General features: G+C 40.1%; 1 protein-coding gene across 2 annotated transcripts in view; it reads right to left on the bottom strand.

Annotated features, from left to right (window-relative positions):
* The window catches only part of TOX (thymocyte selection associated high mobility group box), a 301092-nt gene that overhangs the window by 15351 nt on the left and 272992 nt on the right, over positions 1–12749 (bottom strand). The gene's annotated exons all lie outside the window — the stretch shown is intronic.

Here is a 12749-nt window from a genome sequence, read left to right as displayed (position 1 = left end):
GAGAAGATAAACATATTTGCTGAGTGACTGAATGACTGTCCTTGAACAATAGTGGGAGCAGTCACTGCTGCCCTTGCTGAGACTCCTGACGAGACATACCATTCCTCTTTCTAAGGAGTAGGTTTTCAAATCTTTGAAAACTCACAGAATATCAGATTGCTCTGCACCGTCTGCTCTCATCATGAACCACATCCTTTCGGAAGAAGTGGGAGATTACAAGCCGAGTTTTGCTCTTTAGTTGGATCCCATGGGCTCTGCTTCCCACTGGGCTGGCATGGATGGCAGGAAGCAGGGAAGCTTACTGTGTTTCACCCCTATCTTGAGACTTTGTATCTTTATGTAGAGATCCACTCATTTAGGCAGGGAAAAAACTTGCTTGGGCCTCACTTCTCAATAATTCTTAATCAGACTAATAAGCAGTCACAGAGTTGTTGCACTGTTTTGGAAGATAGGCAAAATGAGTTCATTTTCCATAGCAAAGTGTCATGAATTCATAATCTGATTAAATGGAAATATGAAGAAATCCTAAATTTAACACACTCTCACCATCATTTTCTTCGAATTAAACCATAAAAGCAAGGCTTGCTGTTGTTGCGTTAGTTGCTAATTCGTGTCTGAGTCTTTTGCGATCTCATTTTGCAAATACTGATATTGTATATGAAGATCATTATGTCTGCCATTCAGAAACTAGAATTACTTCCTCATTCAAAATAAATCATTTCAATTTGTTTCTAATTCCAAATGCATTAACCACTTTTACTTAGTGGTGTGTGTTTCGAGTCAGTCACCTGCCAAATGCAATCCCATCAGTGTATACACAACTGAAAATCAGCCCTTGAATGTGACATTTTCATGAGGGTGAGTGTGTACTTGCTATTGGTTTATGAGTAAGTTCTAGTTCCTGTTTTCTTTTGGGCCACCGATTCTAAAAGATGTTTTCTATAAGCAAAATGGTGTGTGTGTGTTCAGGGAGGGGGGCAAGGAGAGATGTTTTGGGTCTTTCCAGTAATCTTTCACAAAGGATACAACTCTATAAACATCAAACTACTTCGTATTAATCAAGTTGTTGATTGCCCGAGATAATTTCAATCCTATTTACTTTGTATTATGAAGATAATATTGCATAGTGTATAAACGCTCCCTTTCTAGGATGATAAGTGCTATAAAAATGAAAGATTGACAAAGCAATTGTTATTTAAAATAGCAAAGCATAAACATAAGACATAAAGCTCAGTGGAAGCAACAATATAGGAGTTGCTGAACCAAATCAGATTAATAGTCCATCTAATTTGATTCTTGTTTCCAGCACTGACCAATACTTGATGCATTGGAAATTAAACAAAATTTATGCACTTACTCAATTGTGCATTGTTACTTCTGGAAGGAAAATTTCTTGGTACTTGCAGGTGATTAGCTTACACCCTGAAGCATGAGATTTTATTATCTTTAAATCACGATCTGGGCTTACAGAGCTGCAAATTTTATGTGAACAGTCATAAATTGATCCATCCTATTTTCAAATTCAGACTGTCTCAATAGCTCTCCTTGGCATGAATTCTATAAGTTACTCTCATCTTGTAAAAAGAAATGATTTGTTTTGAATTTAGTCCCTTTTAATTGAACTGAGGATTGTATTTATTATTGGCCATGGCAATAAACTGAGAACTTTCTTTAGTTCAGCATTGTCCTTTACCATCTATTATAAAAAAGATTCCATCAATTCTGTAAGTTTTGGCTCAAATCAGAGACAAAATCTCCAACTTGGTGTGTGACCTTGAAGTCATGAATCTGATTACTTACACTGAACATACCAGAACTTACTTGTTCAAATGTTGTCTCTTTCCAGGCTGGAGCTTCCGAGCAGCTGTACGCTTATTTCAATAATGCTGCTTTTACTTGGAATAAATATCTGGGAACTTCCCTACAGGATTCTCCCCAGTGCCCGTGAGACACCGCTTTAGATATCCTTAGCCAGTTCTGTCTTTGGGTGGTGAATTTGGTTTTTGGAAACAGCTAATGGTCACTGGAAGCCAAGTCTGTGGGATGTACATGGGTGATATTTGAGAAAAAGAATGAGGTGTTGAAACAATGTTACAAGATTGATTTGCTAGTGGCTCATAATTTGCTGAGTACAGTTCCAAAAGAGGAGTTTCAAAAATCTTTTGAACTCTGGGGGCAGTAATAAAATAAGTTTGTAGCCTCCCTAGGTGACACCTTTGAATGCAACACTCATTTTGGAAATATCAATTCTGGTCTATGCGGTAAAATGAAACTAGTTCCAATTGCTTTAAAATTATACATTGTTTTTCAATCTGTTGAGACTCAGGTCTGAGGAGTTTCTGAGTCTATGTAAAAACTCTGATTCCTTAAGCTTTACTTAGACCAACTCCAAATGACCTTAAATAGCATGTAAAACCACTCCAGCCCAGAAGCCATAGGCTCCACAATGGCATATATTCTTAGTCCTCAGACTCTTTGTAGGCTTCCTCGGTTAAAGAGTCATTAAGACCATTTCAATTAAGGAACCCTCATAGGTGATTTTTAAAAAATGTTTAGATCATTTCTTATCTTTATAAAAGAATATATCTATGAAGCAAATTTTTCTTATGCTAATGCCCTTAAAAAATTTCTTTATATCAAAGCAGCTGTGTAGACACCTAGAATATGATACAGCTAAATCCTGAATCATACACAAAACTTTCCTACTTCTTTGTGCACCTATCAATAATGTTAAAAATAAACTTGATAATAATAATAATAGCTGGTATTTATTAAGTACTTTCCTGTGTTCAAGATGTCAAACCATGCAGTTTATATAAGAGTTTCCTATTTTATTTTTATGGAAAGCTAATGATGTAGGTCCCATTATCTACTATTTGATACACGAGTAAACTGAGACTTTAAAAAGCTGAAAAACGGGCATAAAGGCAAGCAGTTAGGAAGTGAGAAATCTGGAATCTGAACCCAGATGGAGCTGCCCTGAGTGCCTGAGGATATTTCTGCCCTCTGAGGACTCTTTCTGTGCAACATTGGTGGTGCCTCGGAGGTTCTTTAATGTTCCCCTTGGTGCCTGTGGAAGCACAGATGCTGAAGATGCCTTCAAGATCTTCTCCAAAACTTATTTATAAACCTTTGTTTCCTGCTTTTAAATTTCTCAATGGAAAGAAATTGCTTGCCTAAACAATCTAAGAGTTTGGGAATGCTCCCTGTTCAGATTAAATTCCTTTAGGGTGACATGGTATCTCCATTCTTATTCTGGAATCGCTGCCCATGCCTGACACCTGCCCTGGGGTGAACACGCCCGTATCTTTCATGTCAAATCCACTCTTCTCTGCTACTATCTCCTGCCCTCTCTTTCAACCACTTGGTGACTCTTTCCTCTGAAATCTCTCCAACTTCTCTCTTTATAGAGTGTAAAACTGAAAAGTTAGTTCTTCCAGGCCTAATCTGGCCTGTGTCTACAGCATATGACCCCAGTGACCGCTTTCCTGTGACCCTCAATACGCATGCTTCTCCATGGCAGAGTGGCCTGTCCCCGAGCAGATCTAACTGTGGGCAGTCGTCACTGGTTCCACATGACCAGGCAAAGCCTGTGTGCAGCTAAACAGCATGGCCCAGAAGGGAGCTCCTCAAACACTCTGCAGGCCAGAGTCCTCTCAGGGTCTCGGGCCAGGCTCCGGGGGTGGGCAGCCTTCTGTCCGTCAACCCCAGCATCATTTACCCAGAACAGCGTTACTCTTGGATAGCTAATTTGTAAGAGTTGCCATAGAATTTTACTGAGGATAAGAGGTTGCAGGTCTAAAGATATAAAACATCACAGTCACTCAGGGTAGAGAAAAGCCTATAAGCTTTGGAACGAGAGAGTGAGGGGTCTGAGCTTTCCCTCTGCCACCGCCAGCCTCTCCTTGGTCTCTTAGACTTCAAGTCATATAGTCTCTGCCTAGAGACTGTGCAGAAAATGGGGCTAAATCTTACTTTGTAGGGTTATTGTGATGATGAATAGAAATATATGTAAAATACTGAGCACAGCATGTGACACATAAGGTGCCATTTGTATGTTTGTTCCAGAAGAAAACTCGATGTCCAGCTGGGAGTGTGTCTGTATTGTCATTTTCAAGTACGAAGGTCAGAATATGCTACCACAACTGAGTTTTTTTTTGGGGGGGTGGGGTTAACTTCAATTTTTATCCAGGTCTGACGTCATGTTAACTAGTATGCTGGGTTAGGTGGTATGTAATTCATTTAAACGAAAATGTAATTGAGAGGAGAGGAATACTGTTAATCCTGTGACTCAGTCTCATGGGTGGAGCCAATGTTCATTGACTGTTTCTATTTTTTGACTATGTTGTGTAGCGAGTATAGTTTCAAGCCTCTCAAGTATCACGGAATACTTTACTTTGATCTGCTCTGCTCAATGCTGGACTCTCAGCACCGAGCCCTGTGCCTGATGTGGGGCAGGGGTCGTGCATCCCTGGCTGGGGTGCAGAGTAGGGCCTGGAGTGAGAGCACCGAGAAGTAGCCAACCTGACACTAGCGAGGGCAAGAGTGGCTGGCCCAGGAATGCAAAGCCACATTGGATGAAACAAATGCACTGCATAGAACACTGCTACCAAAATGTGCATGGGTAAATCAAGGAGGGGTAAATCAAATTTGAGCAATCTTTGGCATTGCCTTTCTTAGGGATAGAAATGAAAACTGACCTTTTCCAGTCCTGTGGCCACTGCTGAGTTTTCCAAATTTGCTGGCATATTGAGTGCAGCACTTTCATAGCATCATCTTTTAGGATTTGAAATCGCTCACCTGGAAACCGATCACCTCCACTAGCTTTGTTTGTACTGATGCTTCCTAAGGCCCACTTGACTTTGCATTCCAGAATGTCTGGCTCTAGGTGAGTGATCACACCATCGTGACTATCTGGGTCGTGAAGATCTTTTTTGTACAGTTCTTCTGTGTATTCTTGCCACCTCTTCTTAATATCTTCTGTTTCTGTTAGGTCCATATCATTTTTGTCCTTTATTGTGCCCATCTTTGAATGAAAAGTTCCCTTGGTATCTCTAATTTTCTTGAAGAGATCTCTAGTCTTTCCCATTCTATTGTTTTCCTCTATTTCTTTGCACTGATCATTGAGGAAGGCTTTCTTATCTCTCCTTGCTATTCTCTGAAACTCTCCATTCAAATGGGTATATCTTTCCCTTTCTCCTTTGCCTTTCACTTCTCTTCTTTTCATAGCTATTTGTAAATCCTCCTCAGACAACCATTTTGCCTTTTTGCATTTCTTTTTCTTGGGGATGGTCTTGATCATTTGAAAAGACCCTGATGCTGGGAAAGATTGAAGGTGGGAGAAGGGGACAACAGCAGATGAGATGGTTGGATGGCATCACTGACTCAATGGACATGAATCTGAGTAAACTCCGGGAGTTGGTGATGGACAGGGAGGCCTGGAGTGCTGCGGTCCATGGGGTCACAAAGAGTTGGACACGAATGAGCGACTGAACTGAAATTAAATTTGCCTCAACAATTTAGTTAAATGGACACTGAGTTTTGGCTGATACAGTATTTCACTGACTAAAGGACCATAGGAAACCACCAATAAACAAAAAGACAGTCTATGGAATGGGAGAAAATATTTGCAAATGATGAAACTGATAAGGGGTTAATGTCCAAAATAAACAAACAGCTCATACAACTAAATATCAAAAAACCAAACAATCCAATCAAAAAATGGGTAAAAATCTAAATAGACATTTCCCCAAAGAGGACATACAGATGGCCGACAGGCATATGAAAAGATGCTCAATGTGGCTAATTATTAGAGAGATGCAAATCAAAACCACAATGAAGTATCATTTCACATAAGTCAGAATGGCCATCATCAAAATGTCTACAGATAATAAATGCTGAAGAGGGTGTGGAGAGAAGGGAACCCTCCTGAACTGTTAGTGGGAAAGTAAATTAGTGCAGTCACTATGGAAATCAATGTGAAAGTTCCTTAAAAAACTAAAAATAGAGCCACCATATGATCCAGCAAGCCCACTCCTGGGCATATACTCAGAAAAGATAAAAACTTTAATGAAAAAAGGTACATGTACTCCAGTGTTCACAGCAGCATTATATGCAAAAGCCAAGACACGGAAACAATCCAAAAGCCCATTAACAGATGAGTGGTTTAAGAAGATGTATTTAAGAAGATACATATATATATATGTAATGGAATACATATATACATATGTAATGGAATACATATATACATGTAATGGAATATATATCTATGTGTGTGTATATATATATATATATATATAATGGAATAGTACTCAGCTACAAAAAGAATGAAAGATTGCCATTTGCAGTAATGTGGATAGACCTAGAGAATATCATACTTAGTGAAGTATGTCAGAAAAAGACAAATATTATAGGATATCACTTATAGGTGGAAAATAAAAAAAAATTGAAATGGTTCTATATATAAAACAAATAGACTCACAAATGTAGAAAACAAACTTTGGGGAAAGGGGAAAGGGAGTGGGGGTTGGGGGTATAAATTACAAGTATGAGAATGATGGATACGAACTACTATACATTAAATAGATAAGCAGCAGGGATTTGCTATATAAAGTGGAACTATATTTAATATCTTGCAATAACCTATAATGGGTTTCCCTGGTGGCTCTGTGGTAAAGAATCTGCCTGCCAGTGCAGGAGACGTGGGTTCAATCCCTGGGTTGGGAGGATCTCCTGGAGAAAGAAATGGCAACCCACTCCAGTAGTTTTGCCTGGAGAATCACATGGACAGAGGATTCTGTTGGCTACAGTGCATGGGGGTCGCAGAGAGTCGGACACAATTGAGTGATTGAACAACAACAATAACCTATAATAGAAAATAACATGAGAACTATATATAATTGAATCACTTTGCTATTCACCTGAAGCTAACACAATATTGTACATAGACTGTGCTTTAAGTGAGCTGAGAAGAGAGAAAGTAGGTGTTACACCTGACTTGTTGGGCAGGGCGTGTTTCAGGGAAGCAGGTGAGGTGCACCGTCAGGATCTGGAAACAGAACAGCCCGGCACAAGGACCGATGGAGGCAGGTCAAGTGCCGGGCTCGGGGACTTGCTACCTGTGTGATACTTTTCCTCTTTTGTGAAATGTTAATAATCAGGCCTACTTTGAGGAATAAGATATGGGAGGTGAGTGAAGTCATTCACAAAAAGTTATCTCTTTTTTTCCCTTTAACTTTTTATTTTGTATTAGGGTATATAGCTGGGTAACAATGCTGTGATTGATTCAGGTGGACAGCAAAGGGATTCAGCCATATCTATACATGTATCCACTCTCCCCCAACCTGCCTCCCATCCAGGCTGCCACGTGACAGTGAGTAGAGTTCCCTGTGCAGTAGGCCCTTGCTGGCTATGTGTTTTAAATGCAGCAGTGTGTACACATTGATCCCAAACTCTCTAACTATCCCTTCCCTCTATCCTTCCCCTGGAAACTATAAATTCGTTCTCTAAGTCTATGAGTCACTTTCTGTTTCGTAAGCTCATTTCTTTTTAGATTCCACAAATAAGGGATGCCACGTTATCTTTTAAAACATAAATCCAACCCAGCCATCCCCTACTGGAACCCACTCAGTGGTGTCCCTTTGTACAGAGTGTGAAACCCAGCTCCTTTCACTGACCTGCAGGGCCCGCGTGACTTGGCCATTAACCATCTTCCCAGCCCAGCTTCATCTCAAACCACCCTCCCCTGTTTACTCAGCTCCGGCCTCTCCGACTTCCTCAGTCTGAGGAGGTATCTTGTCCCTCAAGCCTGCCTGTGCCACACCGCCTGGCCAGCTGTCCTGGGCCCTCTGTGTCCTGAGAGCTCCTGCCAGCCCCCGTCTCAGCTCCAGCGTCACATCTTCAGATTGCGCAGGAGACCGTTCTGGCAGATGCCTTCATTTCCCAGAAGGCTTTGACTCACAAAGATCTCGGTCATTTACGAACTTCTATTTTCACTAGTGATCTCCCTGAACAAGAGAAAGCTCTCTAAGTGTGGGGGACACACTTGCCCGTTTTCCTGTGTCCAGGAGTCATCTACGCCTGGCCCAGTGTCGGCGCAGACTACATGCCCAGGGAAATTTACCAAATGATCACATGAATGAGTGAATGGGAAAGATAGAGCTTGGCTGGCACACTGTAGTTATTTGGAATTGTGACTGTTATTATCATGTAGCATTTTATGACTGTGCGTGTGGATCTTCAGCTCTTTCAAAATAGAGAAATAATTTATAACTTATTAAAAATAACATAGGAAAATATATATGTAAATATGAATGGCTGTTATTTTCCTTGTGGTAATTTTAAATGGAAAAGCAGTGGATTTTTACATAAGCTTCTGCATGCAATCAGTGGATAGGCCAGTAAATTTTCTGCGAGTGCATGCAAGGTTATACTGCAAATAGCCCATTCATATCCAACACCAGAGGACCATTTTTCTAACCTGGAGAGGGTGTTTATAACTTTTCTTCAATTTGTATACATATTGATACAATAGATAGTTGTACATAAATAGACATTCACCAGCTCCAGCAAAATTCCTGCTGTCAAAGAGAAGAAAAACCTCAGACTAAGCTGCAAAGAAAGTGCTTGGTTTCTTAAATGTAGAAATGGCAATTCACAGCATTTATACAAATTGCCATGTACTGAGGGTTGCAACTCCAAGAATGAATAGTAAGAAAAGTTGCAGCTAAGAGCAAATCTGAGAACTCTTGTTTTGAAAGTAAAGGCTTAGTCAGTCCTATAGCATTCTGGCAATCTGCATAATATTAACCAAAGTGTTTTTATTGGGACCAAGACTTTATGTATTGATTTTCTTGTATGTAAAATGTCCTGACTAAAACTTCTCTTTAAAATCCTTAAGAAGAAACTTACCTTGGATGAAACAAGAATTCATATGCCCCCTTACATAAGAAAAGCAATGCCAAAGAATGCTCAAACTACCGCACAGTTGCACTCATCTCACATGCTAGTAAAGTAATGCTCAAAATTCTCCAAGTCAGGCTTCAGCAATATGTGAACCATGAACTTCCAGATGTTCAAGCTGGTTTTAGAAAAGACAGAGGAACCAGAGATCAAATTGCCAACATCCGCTGGATCATCGAAAAAGGAAGAGAGTTCCAGGAAAACATCTATTTCTGCTTTATTGACTATGCCAAAGTCTTTGACTGTGTGGAACACAATAAACTGTGGAAAATTCTGAAAGAGATGGGAATACCAGACCACCTGACCTGCCTCTTGAGAAACCTGTATGCAGGTCAGGAAGCAACAGTTAGAACTGGACATGGAACAACAGACTGGTTCCAAATCAGGAAAAGGAGTACGTCAAGGCTGTATATTGTCACCCTGCTTATTTAACTTATATGCAGAGCACATCATGAGAAACGCTGGGCTGGAGGAAGCACAAGCTGGAATCAAGATTCCCAGAAGTATCAGATATGCAGATGACACCACCCTTATGGCAGAGAGTGAAGAAGAACTAAAGAGCCTCTTGATGAAAGTGAAAGAGGAGAGTGAAAAAGTTGGCTTAAAGCTCAACATTCAGAAAACTAAGAGCATGGCATCTGGTCCCATCACTTCATGGGAAATAGATGGGGAAACAGTGGAAACAGTGTCAGACTTTATTTTTCTGGGCTCCCAAATCACTGCAGATGGTGATTGCAGCCATGAAATTAAAAGACGCTTGCTCCTTGGAAGAAAAGTTATGACCAACCTAGACAGCACATTAAGATTGCTGGGAGAAATATCAATAACCTCAGATATGCAGATGACACCACCCTTATGGCAGAAAGTGAAGAGGAACTAAAAAGTCTCTTGATGACAGTGAAAGAGGAGAGTGAAAAAGTTGGCTTAAAGCTCAACATTCAGAAAACTAAGAGCATGGCATCTGGTCCCATCACCTCATGGGAAATAGATGGGGAAACAGTGGAAACAGTGTCAGACTTTATTTTTTTGGGCTCCAAAATCACTGCAGATGGTGACTGCAGCCATGAAATTAAAAGACGCTTACTCCTTAGAAGGAAAGTTATGACCAACCTAGACAGCAAATTAAAAAGCAGAGACATTACTTTGTCAACAAAGGTCCGTATGGTTTTTCCAGAGTTCATGTATGGATGTGAGAGTTGGACTGTGAAGAAAGTTGAGCACTGAAAAATTGATGCTTTTTGAACTGTGGTGTTGGAGAAGACTCTTGAGAGTCCCTTGGACTGCAGGGAGATCCAGCCAGTTCATCCTAAAGGAGATCAGTCCTGGGTGTTCATTGGAAGGACTGATGTTGAAACTGAAACTCCAATACTTTGGCCACCTCATATGGAGAGCTGACTCATTTTAAAAGACCCTGATGCTAGGAAAGATTGAGAGCAGGAGGAGAAGGGGACGACAGAGGATGAGATTGTTGGAGATGACATCACTGACTCAATGGACAAGAGTTTAGGTAAACTCTGGGAGTTGGTGATGGACAGGGAGGCCTGGCGTGCTGCGGTTCATGGGGTTGCAAAGAGTCAGACACAACTGAGTGCCTGAACTGAACTGAACTGAATTTACATCTTGGGTATATTAATCTGCATGATAGCAAGTGACTATATAACCCAATTGTTGGATGGATTTGTTAGTTTGGTGCAAAAGTAACAGGTTTTGTACTGTTGAAATTTGCCATTTGATATTGGAATACATTCATAATTAAATGTGGTTATGTTATACATTATTTTAATGCACATTTCTCACTTTATGTTTTTTTGCTAATGAGTTATTACTTTCTGTTTATTTTATATTTATTCTAGATTATAGAAATGATGTTAGACAAAAAGCAAATTCAAGTGGTTTTTTTATTCGAGTTCAAATGGATTGTAAACCAGTGGAGACAACTAGCAACATCAACAATGCATTTGAACTGCTAATGAACATATAGGGCAGTGGTGGTTCAAGAAGTTTTGCAAAGGAGAGGAGAGTCTTGAAGATGAACACCACAGTGGCCTGCTACTGGAAGTTGACAACAACCAGTTGAGAGGATCATCGAAGCTGATCCTGTTACAACTACATGAGAAGTTGCCGAAGAACTCAATGTTGACCACTGTATTGTCATTTGGCATTTGAAAGAAACTGAACCGGTAAAAAGCTCAATAAATGGGTGCCTCATGAGCTGACCACAAGCCAAAAAAATCGTTTTGAAGTGAAATCTTCTCTTATTCTATGCAAAAACAATGAACACTTTCTCCATTGGATTGTGATGTGCAATAAAAAGTGGATTTTATATGACAGTTGGTGATGACCAACTCAGTGGCTGGACAGAGAAGATGCTCCAAAGCACTTCCCAAAGTCAAACTTCCACCAAAAGAAAGTCATGGTCACTGGTGGTCTGCTGCCAGTCTGATCCACTACAGCTTTCTGAATCCTGAGAAAATCATTACAGCTGAGAAGTATGCTCAGCAAATCAATAAGATGCACTGAAAATGGCAACACCTGCAGCAGGTATTGGTTAACAGAATAGACCCAATTCTTCTCTACAATGCCCGACTACACATCGCACAACTAATGCTTCAAAAGTCGAATGAATTGGGCTATGACGTTTTGCATCATCTGCCATATTCCTCTGACTTCTCACGACTACCTCTTCTTCAGGCACCTCAACAACTTTTTGTCGGGAAAACAACTTCCACAACCAGCAGGAGGCGGAAAATGCATTCCAAGGGTTTCCTGAATCCCGAAACATGCACTTTTATGCTACAGGAAAAAATAAACTTATTTCTCTTTGGCAAAAATGTGTTGATGGTAATGGTTCCTATTTTGATTAACACAGATGTGTTTGAGCCTAGTTATCATAATTTAAAATTCATGGTCCAAAACTGCAATTACTTTTATACCAACCTAGTAGTATCGGACCAATCAAACCCTAAATATTCATTAGGAGGACTAATGTTGAAGCTGAAGCTCCAATACTTTGGTCACCTGATGCGAAGAGCTGACTCCCTGAAAAAGACCCTAATGCTGGGAAAGACTGAGGGCAAGAGGAGAAGGGGACAATGGATGATTAGATAGCATCAGTGACTCAATGGGCATGAGTTTGAGCAAACTTCAGGAGATAATGAAGGACAGGAGGCCTGGTGTGCTGCAGTTCATGGGGTCACAAAGTCAGACACAACTGAGTGACTGAACAACAACAAATAGTATTTTGCACCTTGTTTTTTTGCTATAATTTTACATACATGCTATAAATTTTATAATTATACAGAAATGTATAATGGTAATCAGCAGAAAATACAAACAACTCTGAAAAGAGAAAAATTAGAAAGTGTAAGATCCATAGTGAAGTAATACAGATAAGTTAGGAATTTTAAGGTTAAATAATAATATTCAGTTTTCCCACAATGTCATACTTTAGAAGTGGAACAGGCTGCATGAAGCCAACAGAGATGAAATTTCTTATGCATTTGTATTTTGTGCTCCTTTTTCTTCTGCACATCATATATTCCGTATACATATTCCCCAAGGAAAACTAACTTACATAATTACTTTAGAGTTGTTGGAGGGGAGTGGGTATTTGTGGATAAAAGAAACAGTAATTTTCATGGGTGAATGGACTGAAGTCCAGAGCCTCACCCGATGCTGAGCCAAATACCAGCCACATCTGGACTTAGGATAACACAGTGTCCAGTCTTCACAGCCTCAGCCTCAGTAGCCTTTGAGACTACTCCCTGAGAAATCTATACAGGGAAATA

Source organism: Muntiacus reevesi, chromosome 12, assembly GCF_963930625.1.
Source record: "Muntiacus reevesi chromosome 12, mMunRee1.1, whole genome shotgun sequence".
NCBI classification, from domain to species: domain Eukaryota; kingdom Metazoa; phylum Chordata; class Mammalia; order Artiodactyla; family Cervidae; genus Muntiacus; species Muntiacus reevesi.
Note: the sequence above shows the minus strand (reverse complement) of the source record. Positions and strands in the feature narration are given on the sequence as shown.